General features: G+C 38.4%; 1 long non-coding RNA gene across 1 annotated transcript in view; it reads left to right on the forward strand.

Annotated features, from left to right (window-relative positions):
- The window catches only part of LOC122458088, a 186,820-nt gene extending 173,893 nt beyond the window's left edge, over positions 1-12,927 (forward strand). Inside the window, exon 3 of the long non-coding RNA XR_006277931.1 lies at positions 12,864-12,927. This is a non-coding gene — a long non-coding RNA (uncharacterized LOC122458088). The remainder of the gene's footprint in view (positions 1-12,863) is intronic.
- The last annotated feature ends 1,063 nt before the right edge of the window (positions 12,928-13,990 follow it).

The raw sequence follows: 13,990 nt of genomic DNA on the forward strand, positions 1-13,990 counted from the left end.
TTACTTTAACAAATTACTCTTGGTGCACGCGAAGTGCTGTATTTTGACAATATCAGCCAACCTTTCCATTTGTTTAAGCAGGAAAAGTGGGGAGCCAAAATAAAGCTGCTGCAGAAGAACATCTCAAGAATGTTTATGAAACTCTGCTATAGCTACATTTATTAGGAGTTGAAGCACAGTCTTAATTTGTCATGCAGGATTCCAGGGGAGTGAATAATTTCTGAGTGCTTCTCTAAAAGCCAGCACTTAATATTTTGTGGTAACAATTTGTTTGTAAACATGAAGCAAACTGTATAGGTTTCAATGTGACAAAAAGGTATCCAGGATTTGTCATCTCCTGGCAACAGTTGTTAAGTTTATTTTATAGCATCTCATGGGGTTTCTCAGATAAATAAGAAGTTGATGGTAAGAATTAGCACCCTAAGGATCTCTGATAGGGCATACACAATGTTTAACTGCAGCTAACTGTTTGTCTGGGATTTGAATTCCAGTGTATAAGCTTCTCCTTGTTCTTTCTACTCGCCCCGTTGGTATATTAGTGTGTCAAGTTCCCAGAAGCCTGGATTCAAAAGATAAGTTTCTTTCAAGATCGTGTCTAACCTCTCTGTGATGGCTATAGAAACCAGTAGAAATATGGGAAATTCTTCCTCATGCATACCGTCACAAGAGCCACATGTCTGGGATTACTGGAAAGATGCAAGGAAATTGAAGGAACCTGAACAAGATGTACGAGGGCAAATGGTAGTACCAAGCTCCTTGAAATCACAGAAGTTTTAAAATATTTGGTGTTCCTAATACAAGCAAAACTCCCAAACTAGTGAATGGGAATTTTGTTTCTGGAGAAAAAGAAGGATCATGAGCCAAATGACGACAGACAGCCATGCTATTGTCTGGATATAACAACCCTAACATCAAGAATCTTTCAAAGTGACAGACATGCCAAACCTGTGGAAAAAAACACAGAAATTGGGCTTGTTTTTGGCTTAATTGGCTTGTGAGTTGCTTGTTGAATAGTTTTTGGCTTGTAGCTTGTTGTAGCTCGTTGCTTCTTTTTTTTTTTGTCAGCTCCCGGCAAGCAGGGGTAAGGGGTGTTGGGGCAGCAAGCAGAGGCTGGAGGTAAGGCGGGAGAGAGTCAGGGGTGCACCACAGTCCCAGACTGCATGCTGGGGGATCTAGTCATATAGAGTGTTGGGGTTCTTAGGGATTAGCTTGTTTTGGCCTTGTTTTGAAATGGGATTAGCTTGATTTTTGGCTTATTGTGAAAGTCAGAGTGCTTATTTACCATCTGAAAGTTGGCAACTGTGCAAAGTGACTGTCCCTTGTATGGGGGAAAGAATGAAATTGGAATAAAGAAAGATTTGTACAAAGGACAGAGTTCACCTGCCTTACAAATCTCAAGCAATAGATTTGGGAGAATGAAATTCACTAACTCACTCTCTGATCTACAGGGGGGGCTAACAGCTCCACTGCCTCTCTCTGACTGTTATTGTGTCCCTAGGTTTCCCCTGTACATTCCCTAAGGCCCCAGTTTAGCAAGGTACATGAGCACGTCTTAATTTCAAGCAAAGCAAGTCAATAGTTCCATAGACCAATACAGTATGTGAAGCCTGCGGTCATGGCACACATTGGTACTAATGACTCAGGGAGGGTGTAGTGGGGTTTATAAACCCGCACTAAGGCCAAGGCAGGGGGGCACTAGTGGGTTGCCTCCTTCAGTCCTGCAACTTTCAGGGGGGTTGGAGTAAAGGACTATGATCAAACAGCAGCCATGTCCCAAACAGAGACATTGGGAGAGGTAGGAAGTGGTCCGGAGGATCTGAGTAGGAGGTGGGCAAAGCATAGGTCAGCCCACACTGTCACACTTTCAGGACCCTGGGCTGGAAACTGATGGAGCAGAAAGGCCTGGGTCCCCCTATCTACCCCAGTTTCCCCTACACCTAGCCTTGGGCTGCTCATGACCAGGGGTTTACCAGCAAGGAATCTGTCCCAGTTCAACCTCATTCAGGTGTTCCAGACACACTGGGCAAAAAGAAAGACTGGTGCAGCAGGCCCTGACTACTAGAACTGCTGACTGAACTGGAAACCCTGCTACAGAGGGCATAAAGCAGTTTCCAACAATAGGGGTTAGGAAGAAACTCGGTAGGCTGGCTATTATTTAATTGTCCATTATGGGGTTTCTTACACCATCTAAAAAATCTGTTACTGGGCATTCTTGGAAGGATACTGAATTAGATGGACCACTGATCTGAAACAGTATGTCAATTACTATGGCCCAGATTCTCAAAGGTATTTGGAAGTTAGGCACCTAAATACCTTTGAGGATCTGGGCCAATATTCCTATATTCACCAAATCTGATTATATATACAAGTTAGAAGAAGGCAGGAAAATGATCATGAAACCCAGAACAGAACCCAAACAAAAACCTGAGTCCCCTACCATTCCACACCCAAACTTTTCAGAATCCCTGTCAGCAAATTCTGATCCAGATAGCGTTCTAAAGTATAATTTTAAAGAAGAGAGGAATTAGCTTGCTGGGTTACTACTACTTAAATTCTCACATCTCCCATTTAAACCTTGCATAATTAGTATAAGCAGAGACTTCTTTGTTATAGATGCTCAAGTATAATGACTTCTATTATTGCAACTTGCAGGGACAAAGATATATTGATATTGAATGATATGTCAAGGAAAAATAAACATGTTTCATTTCTTCATTAGATAATGTTTATTTATAGCACAATATCTATCTACCTCCACTACGCCATTAAAGTTTTGACTGCTTTTTAACTATAAAATTTGATATTGTTGTGGCAGCTGCACTACTCAAATGATTGCTATAGTACAGCTGTTATCAAAGAGTAAGATTTATAGCTACACTACATGGTGTAAAGATATGTGCATATTTACTTTGTGTTTTACGACTTGTGTTCTACATTTTAATGACAAAAGGTGAGATGAAACAGCGAAATAACCAGTTCCTTTGCTGCTGCAAAAACAAATGGCTCAATTTGTTTAAAAAATTGATAATAATTTTCTATTCTACTAACACTAAAACAACTTGGTCGGCTTGACTCTTCTCTTTATTTAAAAATGTCTATCCCCGTAGAGCTCTTAATGCGAGGTTAGTTTTTATTTTCCAGAGGAGTACTCTGGAACTGAAGGAAAAGTCGCATGCTTGATTGAAACGTGTCAAACTGTGTTACATTGGGGTAAATCAATTGTTTCACTCATAGCTGGACTATCGGCCAGCATTGAAGGGTATGTCCCCACTTCGATAACTGGTGCAGTTTCAGAATATTATTAAATGCGTGGGTGGGGAGAATACTGGCATGCTAGTTATTCAGGCTGAAATCTGCACGCTGCAGAGTTCTGTTATGGCTCCCTGCGCTCCCACATAGAAGCAGGCATTGGGAGTCAAAGGTGGTCCCAATAGATCCCTAACTATATGGGTCTTCCAGCTCATCTCATCTAAGTAGTTGGGCACACTCATTCCTGGGGATGCTGAGGCCTTCCAGCAGTTGGCTGCCAGACAGTGATTCTTACCCCCACCCTGACTTCGCTAATTTCCTCAGCGCTCATACCATTTACACAGGCTGTGTATTGTGCCCCAGACTTGGATCCCATAAGATGTAAGCTTTAGGGCAATTGGATAGTGCAAAGGATTTCTAATAAGTAATGGAGCTTTCACTTTTGGCCACCATTTCAAATCCAATCTATGTAATTAGCTGATGTGATGTGAATTGAAGTTCTGTTCTGTTCTTAACCAATAGGTTTCAACATCACAAAAATTACCCTTGCAGTTGGCGCTGATCGAATGGATCTAGAAGCAGAATTAGTCTTTCTCTCATTCCTTGAGGTGGCTCTTCCAGGCCATGATTGAGGTGCTTTGGTAGAAATATGTGAGGAAGCTTGAAAGGCTGCAGCCAGATGTACCTCTCCTGTGGATAGAGAAGTTGCATCTCCAGTGCTGTCCACATTTCTACATTGACCTAAAAATTAAATTTTAGACAAATAACGAATGATGGTAGCTGAAAATCTGTATTCTTTCTTATTGCATTCAGTGATTTGTATGTCTCATCAGTGTTGGGTCCACTGGCATCCACACTGGCTTCAATGAACTGATTTAACTGGGTTCAGAATTGGTCCTTCCTTCATAATGTCAGAATGTTGTCCTCTGAGAGTGGGCAATGTTCAGCTATAGATTTCTTATTTCTTAATTTGTTTGAGCATTGAGTATATTGTATTTTTCTTTCCTTTGTGTTTGTTATTTTGCTATTAAGTAAAATTTTACATCTGCAACATTTTAATTATCTTTGTTTTAATTATTTTCTTCCTTTCTTTTGATGTGAATGTTGTCTATGTATTATTTTAAGTTATATAAATGTTCATCCTTAGGTACCTTATAAATATTTTAAATAAATAAAGAGAAAGATGGGAATAGAAATGTTGTGAAAACAGGCTTTCCCAGGAGGGTTTTTTTTTCTCTTCCTTGTTTTTCTCATGTCATAAATCCAAGAATAGCCTTTTGTCTTGATATTTTGGTATTTCTTTTTCTGGCACAGAAGTAAGAAATTCAAAGGGATATGACAAATTTTAAAAAAATGTGAAATAAACTTTTTCACATCTTATGAAAGATTTGGCTTGAGGTTAGGTTTGAGGTTTCAACAGAGCTTTAGGCCTCCTTTTGTTTTACCCAGGATGGGCAATCGTCCCTACCATCAATTGCTTCTGCCTTGGCGGGATGATTTGTAAAATTTGTTTAAGTGATTAATTCCTATCAAAACTTTGACCAACAACTTGGTTGATTGCCAGAATCTGTAAGCACATATTGCATGCAGAACTTACAGGTTCAGTGAATATGTAAATTTCTGCTAATTAGGCAAACAAGCAACCAATAAAGCAGAGCTTGTAAGCCAGCTAACATCAGGTAGTGTAAATGTAATAATTAATAAACAGTTCAGAACAGATATGGCTGTGTCTGAGGGAGAGGGACAGGAATACTTAAAAAAATTCTTAAAACGGGTTATATTTTAATTATTTGTGAGTGTGTGGGGGAATAGACTAGGAGATTAATACAGTATATTCATGATTTTGCTTGTTCTTCAGGGGTTGGATCCAATTCCCATTGAAGCTTATGAAAATCTTTCCATTGACTTTGATATTGCAGGAGTAAGCCCCAGAAAATGGGGGTGGAAAAAATTCTTTTCTCTGTGTGATCAATAGTCACTTCCTTTCAACTCTCAGTCATAGTTATGTCACTTCAGGAAGTTGTGGGGCACCCATATCTAAAACTGTGAGCCCCGATCCAGCAAGTTATCTAAAAAGGCTATGTTATGTTATGTTATGTTATGTTATGTTACAAGTTGACTTCAGTGGGCCTCTAAATTGCATCTTCCGAAGCAAAGTAACTTGTAAGAGCAGGGCAATAATTTTCTGTGTTGTACCCCACTTCCCTCTCTCCCTCCCAACCCCACTGGAGATTACCATAGATCAGCTTTGCATTTATGGAATAACTGCCTTCTAAGCATAGACTTTCCAGCTAATCCAGAATAATTTTCCTGTTGTCAAACTGTATAACTTTCACTCGTTTAGTCTTTATCCCCAAGAAAACACTCCGATGATAATATTTGTCTCTCCATTTAACCCAAAATAGAACTGCATGACTGGAAATGTTCCATTTGATTGGTGTAGACAGCTTTTTTCAATGACTAGAAGACAACAGGAATGTTAACACTATAAAATCATGGGTATATTCTCCCAATATCTGAAGTCTAGACTGCTTAAACTTCCGGGGAGAGAAATGAGAAACAGTGCTCCTGCTATAAAGACTTTTTACATGGCCTATTGAGTCAATGAAACAAGACAGGAACAAGGAGCACCAAAAAAAGATAGTAAATAAGTAGCAGACAATAATACACTAAAATAACATTAGCACTGAAATAATAAAGCCACAAAGGTAAGGAAAATTTGAATCAAAGCTACAAAAATATTTTTGCATAAGCTTTCGTGAGCTACAGCTCACTTCATCGGAGCTCACGAAAGCTTATGCTCTAATAAATTTGTTAGTCTCTAAGGTGCCACAAGTACTCCTTTTCTTTTTGCGAATACAGACTAACACGGCTGCTACTCTGAAAAATATTTTTATTTCAGTTCCCTTGTGGCTAGTCTTTACAAGACACGTGGCCCTTGGCACTTTGAGAAGAGTCCAAGATACTAGGCTCTGTTACAAACTTTGGGAACTTCTTTAAGAAAATATTGTAACCTTCTACTAAATGTGGTCTAATCCAGAAGCCTGAGACTCTGCTGGATAATTAGGCCTTTATAAGGCAAACACTTGCACATATGCTTAACTTGAAGCATATGAGTCATCCCAGTGGTGTCAGTGCTACTCAAGTGCTATTAATAATATGCTTCCTGAATTAGGGAATTAATGAGTTAGCAGGAGGTTCTTTGGGACTGGGGCTGTCTTTTTGTTCTGTGTTTGTGCAGCACCTAGCACAGTGAGGTCCTGGTCCATGGCTCGAGCTTTCAGATGCTATGATAATACAAATAATAATAATAATTACTCTGAGACAGGAATGGTGAGTGCTATTAATCAATGTGACCATTCTTTTAAATCTGAACAAAAGGCCAGATTTTGTAACCCCGACTGATGATGGTTAATACTTAATCAGGCTTTGTGTTGTTGGTTAGCATTAGCATTATCTGAACATATTTTTATGCTTTTATCTTTTATTTCCTCTGCCTTTTTCACTGTCTTTTATTTTTCTAGTAGAAAAAAAAAATGGCACATCAGGTGATGTGAAAGCATGTCTCGGATTAGCACTGTTTCCCGTTTCTGTCTGCTGATGTTTCAACAAGATAGACTTAATTGCTGGAGCAGTGTAACTATGGTCTAATAGTGTTAATGTTATTATTATCTTCTAGTTATTGAAAAAACTTTCTAGCATCAGCAGAAATGGGGATGTCCAGTCATTAAAGTCCCTGGGACTACTTGTGTGAGTTAGTGCCACTGAGTACAAAGTACAATTTGGCACTTGGAGCCAGATTTTCAAAAGAGCTCCCATTTGGGCACCAGACTTTTCAGAGGCACTTAATACCCAGCAGCCCCTATTTGGAAGCTGATGGCTAGATTTTTGAAAGATCTGAATGCCCAATGTGCACTCAATGCACCGAGTGCTTCTCGAAATCTAGTGATTTATTTTAAGGCCTAAGTGGGAACTGAGCAGCAGTGTTCAGTGCAGCGATGTTCCTCAGTGCAACGATGTACTTCAGCACATGGAAGAACAACATTTTTATCTTGCAATGTGCTAAGAACAAATGGGAATGGGAGTAGTTTTGGATATATTTTTTGTGCTGTGCAGCATTGGACAATGACATGGGAATACCTGATAAAAGTAAACATTATCATGCATAATCTGCAAGAGACTGAGTTATGAGTGTTGTAGCACCCTCTTCATAAAAATACTATAGCATTACAGTATTTTATAGCCATGGCCCAAATACTATAATTACACTATCGTAATATTCTGGCCCAATGTTTTTTTAAGGGAACTAATTCAAAATTGCTTTCTTCTGTGGGTTTGTAGCAACTTTTTTGAGTTTCCATTTCTTGATGTGTTTAACGTGTCCACTTATTAAGCCAAGCAGTAATGGGACGTGTGTCAACATTTTGTTTACGCTTGATGTTATAACAATGGCTGTCAAAATATTCCTTGAAAATGTTTTGCCACTCTAATGGTGTCATACTGGGAACTTCAGAAACTAAGCTGCACTACCATAGTGGTTCTATCTCTAGATTGGCATTGGAAATTGTTTTGCTGTTTTAATCGCATCATAATGATAATGTTAAAGTCTTCACTGAGCTGAATTGAAATTATTTCCCCACAGTAACTATAACCAAATGAGTGCCCATGGGCATACAGTGAAAGAGTCTACTTTTGCAATGTGATCATACCCTATTGACTATCTTAAAGCCATACCCTCATGAAAGTTAAGAAAAAATGTACACCTACAGTTAATTTGCCAGTTACTGTATGTGTGTGCATGTTCATGAATATATGCATGTATTATGGGTGGAATAGGACATAGGGCCCACCCGCAAACCAGCTAAATCCACCAGGGATCCCAGGAGGCCGGGATTATCCATATCTCACTGGGTATCCAGCAGATCCTTCTCCCCATTAAGGTTTCTGTAGCTAGGGGCTGCCCTTATTACTCCATTCAACCTTAACAAGAGAGCTCTGTAGTTACTGAATAGCTTTTTAGCCTTGTAGGGCTAGTTGAGGTAAGATAATATGCATTCCCTAGCCACCCTTTCTTCACTCTCCTGCTCACACTTCCCCCATACGTCCCCTTCTTCCACTGGGTTTGGAGAAGCAGGGATTCTGTCACAGAGATCACTAAATCCTCTTTTCATACATGAGAGGAAAGCTATATTTGGAAGGTCCATTATTCAGGTCTTGATAGAATGATCAAGCAATTTCTTATTTCAAATCTTTTTGTCCAGTATAATGCGAGTTAGAGAGCCACATTTCTTAATTTTCCAAGTTACCCAATCTGTTTACTTGATTGTTAGTGGGAGATTTTGCACCTACCTGTCATTTATGCATTTGAAAATCTCCCCCAAATGGTCTAATATCTCTATACATCTAGAGGACTCCTATAATTAAGTATTACTTTCCTTCACTACCACCCAAAACAAACAAATCACAACCTCCAAATCCTATATGTAATTTCTCGGTTGGCAGGAAAATGTCAAATAAATTCCTGATAAGTGACGGTATCTGACTAACACAAAAGCTTGCTGACCTTTCTTGGCTCTAGTTTAACTGTGATGTTCCTTCTGTGTGGATGCAGGAATGCAAAATGGTATGTTAAAAAAAATTGCTCATGTCAGCTGCTTAATCTTTTGTTCAATGACCAATAAGTTGCATGCTTTGTTTTATGAACTAATTTAAGATTTCAGATGTGTTCAGTAGTTCTGGAAATATGTGTCAGTTGTCATTATTTAATCTTCAACCACATGCAAATGGCTCAATTCTTGTCACACAAATGCTAAAGGGAAAACTCCCAAAAGTTTTATAGGTGTGCTACTAATTACATCGAAGTGGCCAACTTTATGTAAAACAAGCAAACAACTTTATTATGTGAATTACTTATTTTATTTATTCCAAAGCAATATAAACAATTCTATATAAATACATATATTTACTGAATATTCCATACATTGTTTCATTCCAAAGCTTTGGAATGAATCTAATTTGCAATAAAATTGTTTCCTTGTTTAGTCAGAATGTTTTCACAATCTCTGTTATGGCAAGTGTAGAAAATGTGGGAATTAGAATCTGAAGAAAGGTACAGAGCAGAATTTACCTTGACAGAAGTATTAATTCACTTCAGGTTTACCATGCACAGTATCTTTTGTGTTTTCATGGCATAGTTTGATGTAAACCTAGACTAGATACTGTGTGTAACTTGAAAGACCTAGATAAGTATAAAGTTCTAACCTAATTCTTCAGTTCATATCTTGTCAAAATCTCTCTCACATTTGGGTATCTGCCCTTTAAAAACTTTAACTGTTATTGAATACTAATTTTTCCACTATTTTCTCCAAAATTAACATTTCAAGAGAAAAAATGTGACAAATACTTTTTATGAAATCCCCAAGCTTTAAAGATCTTCAGTAAGCATAAAACTGTCACCAATATAAAACTAACTTCTCATAGTAGTGTCACATTTGTAACAGATTTTAGGACCAAAATTATCACAATTGACAGTTTATCAAATTGTTGACATTTTACTTATGGTAATATAGTCCAGATAAATGATTGGGATTGAAAAATTATCACATTTACTATCACACAAATCACTTAAAATTGTCATCAGGATCCTAGCAATGTTTTTGTACAAATATTGAATATCAGTTGATTAAAGATAATGACACCTTAGTATTGTAAATCTGGCTTTGCAAGTTTGTTTAAAATTTTGTTTCATTCTTGTAAGACTGATTTCATGCTCTTCTCTGTTTTAGTATCCCTCAAAGGGCCTACCAACTTTCCCTAGGTTCTTAGCACTGTGCAACAACTGAACTTAGATAGATGTACAAACAAACCCTAGAATCACCCAGGTAGTCATTAGTAACCCATCAGAAAGACTAAGAGCCAGGTCAACAATGAAGACAAATGGGACTTAAGCACCTGCTTAAAATTAAGCAGGAGTTTAAATGGTGTCCTGCACAGCGATGGACTTAATCCTATGGTTAATTGCTTTCCTGAATCAGGGACAGAGTTCTTCAGCCTTCTAAAAGACCTCCTGCATCTCTTCCCTGCTTCTTGGTAGTGCTCCATGGGACTTCAATGGTAAGTATTCAAAAGGAGGGACCTCAGGATTTGGCACTGAGGGGCAAATCCTGTTCTTACTTCCATGCAGTGGCTGGCAATGTAACTGGTGTAGTTTCACTGCCTGTGAGGATGGGGGGTGGTTGCATGACAAAAGAAGCAGAAGCTTGGGTGTGGAGATTGTGCTATGTAAGGAAGGGACAGGCTTTACAGTGGTCTGGGGTATGTATGTATGTATGTATGAGTGAGGCTAGGATCAGGCCCAGAAGAAGCATCATTATGTGTATGCTCTGATTTCCTTCCTCCAGGTGGTTGGTCTGTTGGGGGTGGTAGGAAATTTGGGAGATCCTGCTGGATTCTCTACAAGAAGGAAATGGATCCAACTATGCAACCTTTACTCACACCAAATAACAGTTACTTTACCAGTGTGAGTGTATGGTGTGTTATCAGGCTCAAAATGTTTGGGAACTGGCACTGAAAAAGGCTTTAAAATATTTGACACAATATTTTTTTTTTCTAAACTGTGATTGCAATTGAAACCAGCTGCAAACAGATATTACTTTTTGCAGCAATGTAATTATAATAATCTTTCACATTTATCTAGCCCCGTTTATCCCAAAGGAGGCCACTAACAAAGTTTTATATATATGCAGAATCTCTGAAGCGTAGCCATCTCTGAGTTGGAGAGCAGCAGCCAATGGGTGCATAAGACACTGTGTGACAGTTTGGTTTATGGTACAAAAATTTCATAGAATCTACCATGTCCTTGCAGAATAGATGGGACTTTGGCCTTTGAGGTGTCACTCAAATGATAGGCTGTATATAATGCATATAGCTTTATACCACAACATAATTTTTATGTGCTTAGACAATGAACAGCAAGTAGAATCGATGGCATATGCAATATTAAGAAAGAGTAACCCCAGGTTAAAAAAGTATTCATTCATTTAATGATGTAAATTAAAATATGCTGTCAATATGATAACACATTAATGACATTTTTGCAATATCATGTTCTGCACCATAGTTCAATCATATCACTTTTGTGGAAGAATTACAGATGAAGTTCAAGGAAAAATTGCTGTTGAAATGCTATTCTTTGTAAGTTAAGAATCATTGTTGCTAGCCAGGATCCCCTACAAACACACAAGCACAAGAATAGCCATAATAAATTATGAGAATTTATATTCCAAATTATAATTCAGAGGAAGCAGCATCAGGGGTTATACTTCAGATACACTTCATATTACTCAAACTATAATTATTTTCATTAAAATCTAAAACTGCTTACAGCTGATTTACTCTAAACACACAGCATCACACATTTAACAATGTACACAACAGGGCCCAAGTGTTCAAAATAACTAAAGTCAAGTGCAAAATAGCAGCACTTGATTTATACTTTTTAATTATATATCTTTGTAGATACAATCAATGTACTCTTGTGTGCGTTTAATATATTCCTTCTTAGTGAAACATCTGACTGGTTTATTCAATCACCATCCTGTTGATTAAAAGTAAATGTCAAAATAAACTTGTGAAAATGCTGTCAGGTGCTTGTAAACACAGTCTCTCTAATGGTTTATGCATATCAAGAGGGTTGACTTTGTTTTAGGAGGAGGAAGAAAGTGCTTCAATAGTTCACAAGAAGGAGAGTGAACGGATGATGAAGAGTTTGAATATTCTTGAGAGAGAGAGTAATGACATATAACACCACTTTACCTTTCTCTAGTGCCTTTCCTCTAATGATCTCAAAGAGTTCTATACACATTAATTAATGAAACCTCCCAACATCCCTGCAAGCTAAGTAAGTGATATAGAAAGTTCACCTTACCCATTACAGTGGGGAAATGTAGCAGCTCTTTAGATGCCTGATCCAAATCTCATTGAAATCAGTAAAACCTTTCCACTGAATTCAGTGGGCTTTGGAACAGACACTGACTGTGGACATCAACAGTGCATAATAGTTTTAGACCACAAGTAAAATGTACTGGGTCTGATTACTTCATTCCTCCAGTTTATGGCAATGAAACACCATTGACATCACCAAGGTAGAGCACTTGTTAAATTGATGTAATGCACTAGTGAATCAGGCCCAGCAAATCCAACTGATATTCTATCCGTCTAATCTCACTACCTAATTTTTTTAATAATGGCATCCATCACAAATTGTATAGGATCAGGCTGGCAAATGTAATTACCTAAATTAGAATTTTGCTATCCCCTCTCCCTTTGGATTTAACACTTCTACTTCTTCAAACACCATGGAATCTCTTATGGTGACAAGTAGTTAGGACTTCAGTTTTATATCTCATTCAAATGACGGGACCATCCCATCAACCACAAAATTTCCCCCAAAATGTGTTGTGGCACTGGTTCAGACACATGGCAAGGTGTTTGAATAAAGAGGGAAAAATCACAATGAATATGGTGAAAAAATTCATAAAGAGAAGAAAAACAATAATGTTGTCTTTTTTCCCCTTCATGATGAACACATTTTTTTGTATATGCTGCTATTAAAGAAGAGCCAGTTTGTATAAAACAAGACAACTCCTACTTCTGGAAGCCTCCCCAGAGCTGAGGCGGGGGAAGAGGCACCTCTCCCCGCTCCCCAGCCCAGGTGCTGCTGTGGGGAGAGAAAGCTCCTTCATCTTCCAAGTCAGGTACATCACATGCAATAAACTGTCTTCTGGAAGAATCAGGAAGCGACTCATCAACAGCAGTGGTTGCAGGACACTTCAGTTTGGTTAGCAAATGGATATATAATAGTGTGTTTTATTTTGCTAACGTCTGAGAGTAGCAGCATACTGTGACAGTCCCTTTACACTAGTGGAAGACAAGTCCATTATCAGAGGTCTCCAGGTTTCTAGGGAGATTCTTTGCTATTACACAAAGGGAGCTGACTAAGAAATTGGCTTCAGCACACATTTTACTATTTTCTACCTGTGTTACCGAGCAGCCAATGTGCATGCCTCTTCACTGCTGCTTGCAGCATTGTTAGAATGATTGGTACAAAATGAATCTGGAAAATTTCCCAGAATACACAGCTGCACCTTTAACTTACACCTCACCAACCCACCCTAAGTCAAGTAACTGTGGGATCTCCTGTGGGATCAGCAGAAGCACAAATACAGCTGTGCATATCCAGCACATTGGATTTTGATTTCATATTTGCCTGCTAGAGAGAGAGCAGTCAGAGTTTGGGGAAGAAGCACCACTAGTGGTTCTCTTTCTCTGTCTCTCTCTCTCTCTCTCTCACTCACACACACACACACACACACACACAAGGAGGAGAAAAGAAAAAAAACTTGCAATATTTTATCATTCCTGCTCCCTTCCTGCCCATCCCAGTTATTTTAGGTATAAACTGAAGGTCTCAGTAGTGGAATCAGAGCATTTTCAGTACCCTAAGAGCTACATATGAAGGCTGGTGTCCCTGCTAATCATTGGCTTTCGTAGAATTAAAGTAACAGCCAGTACATTTGGCTATGCTGAATAATTCTCCAATTTTGACTTTGCAATTAGGTATCATTATGATTAATTTTGAAACATTTCTTCAACTTCCCTATTCTCAGTTTAGGGAATTCCTAGGCAATTCTATGGTATACTCTTTTTAAAGGTGGCCACTATATTTTGGTAAAATTGGGGT

Source organism: Dermochelys coriacea, chromosome 11, assembly GCF_009764565.3.
Source record: "Dermochelys coriacea isolate rDerCor1 chromosome 11, rDerCor1.pri.v4, whole genome shotgun sequence".
NCBI classification, from domain to species: Eukaryota; Metazoa; Chordata; order Testudines; family Dermochelyidae; genus Dermochelys; species Dermochelys coriacea.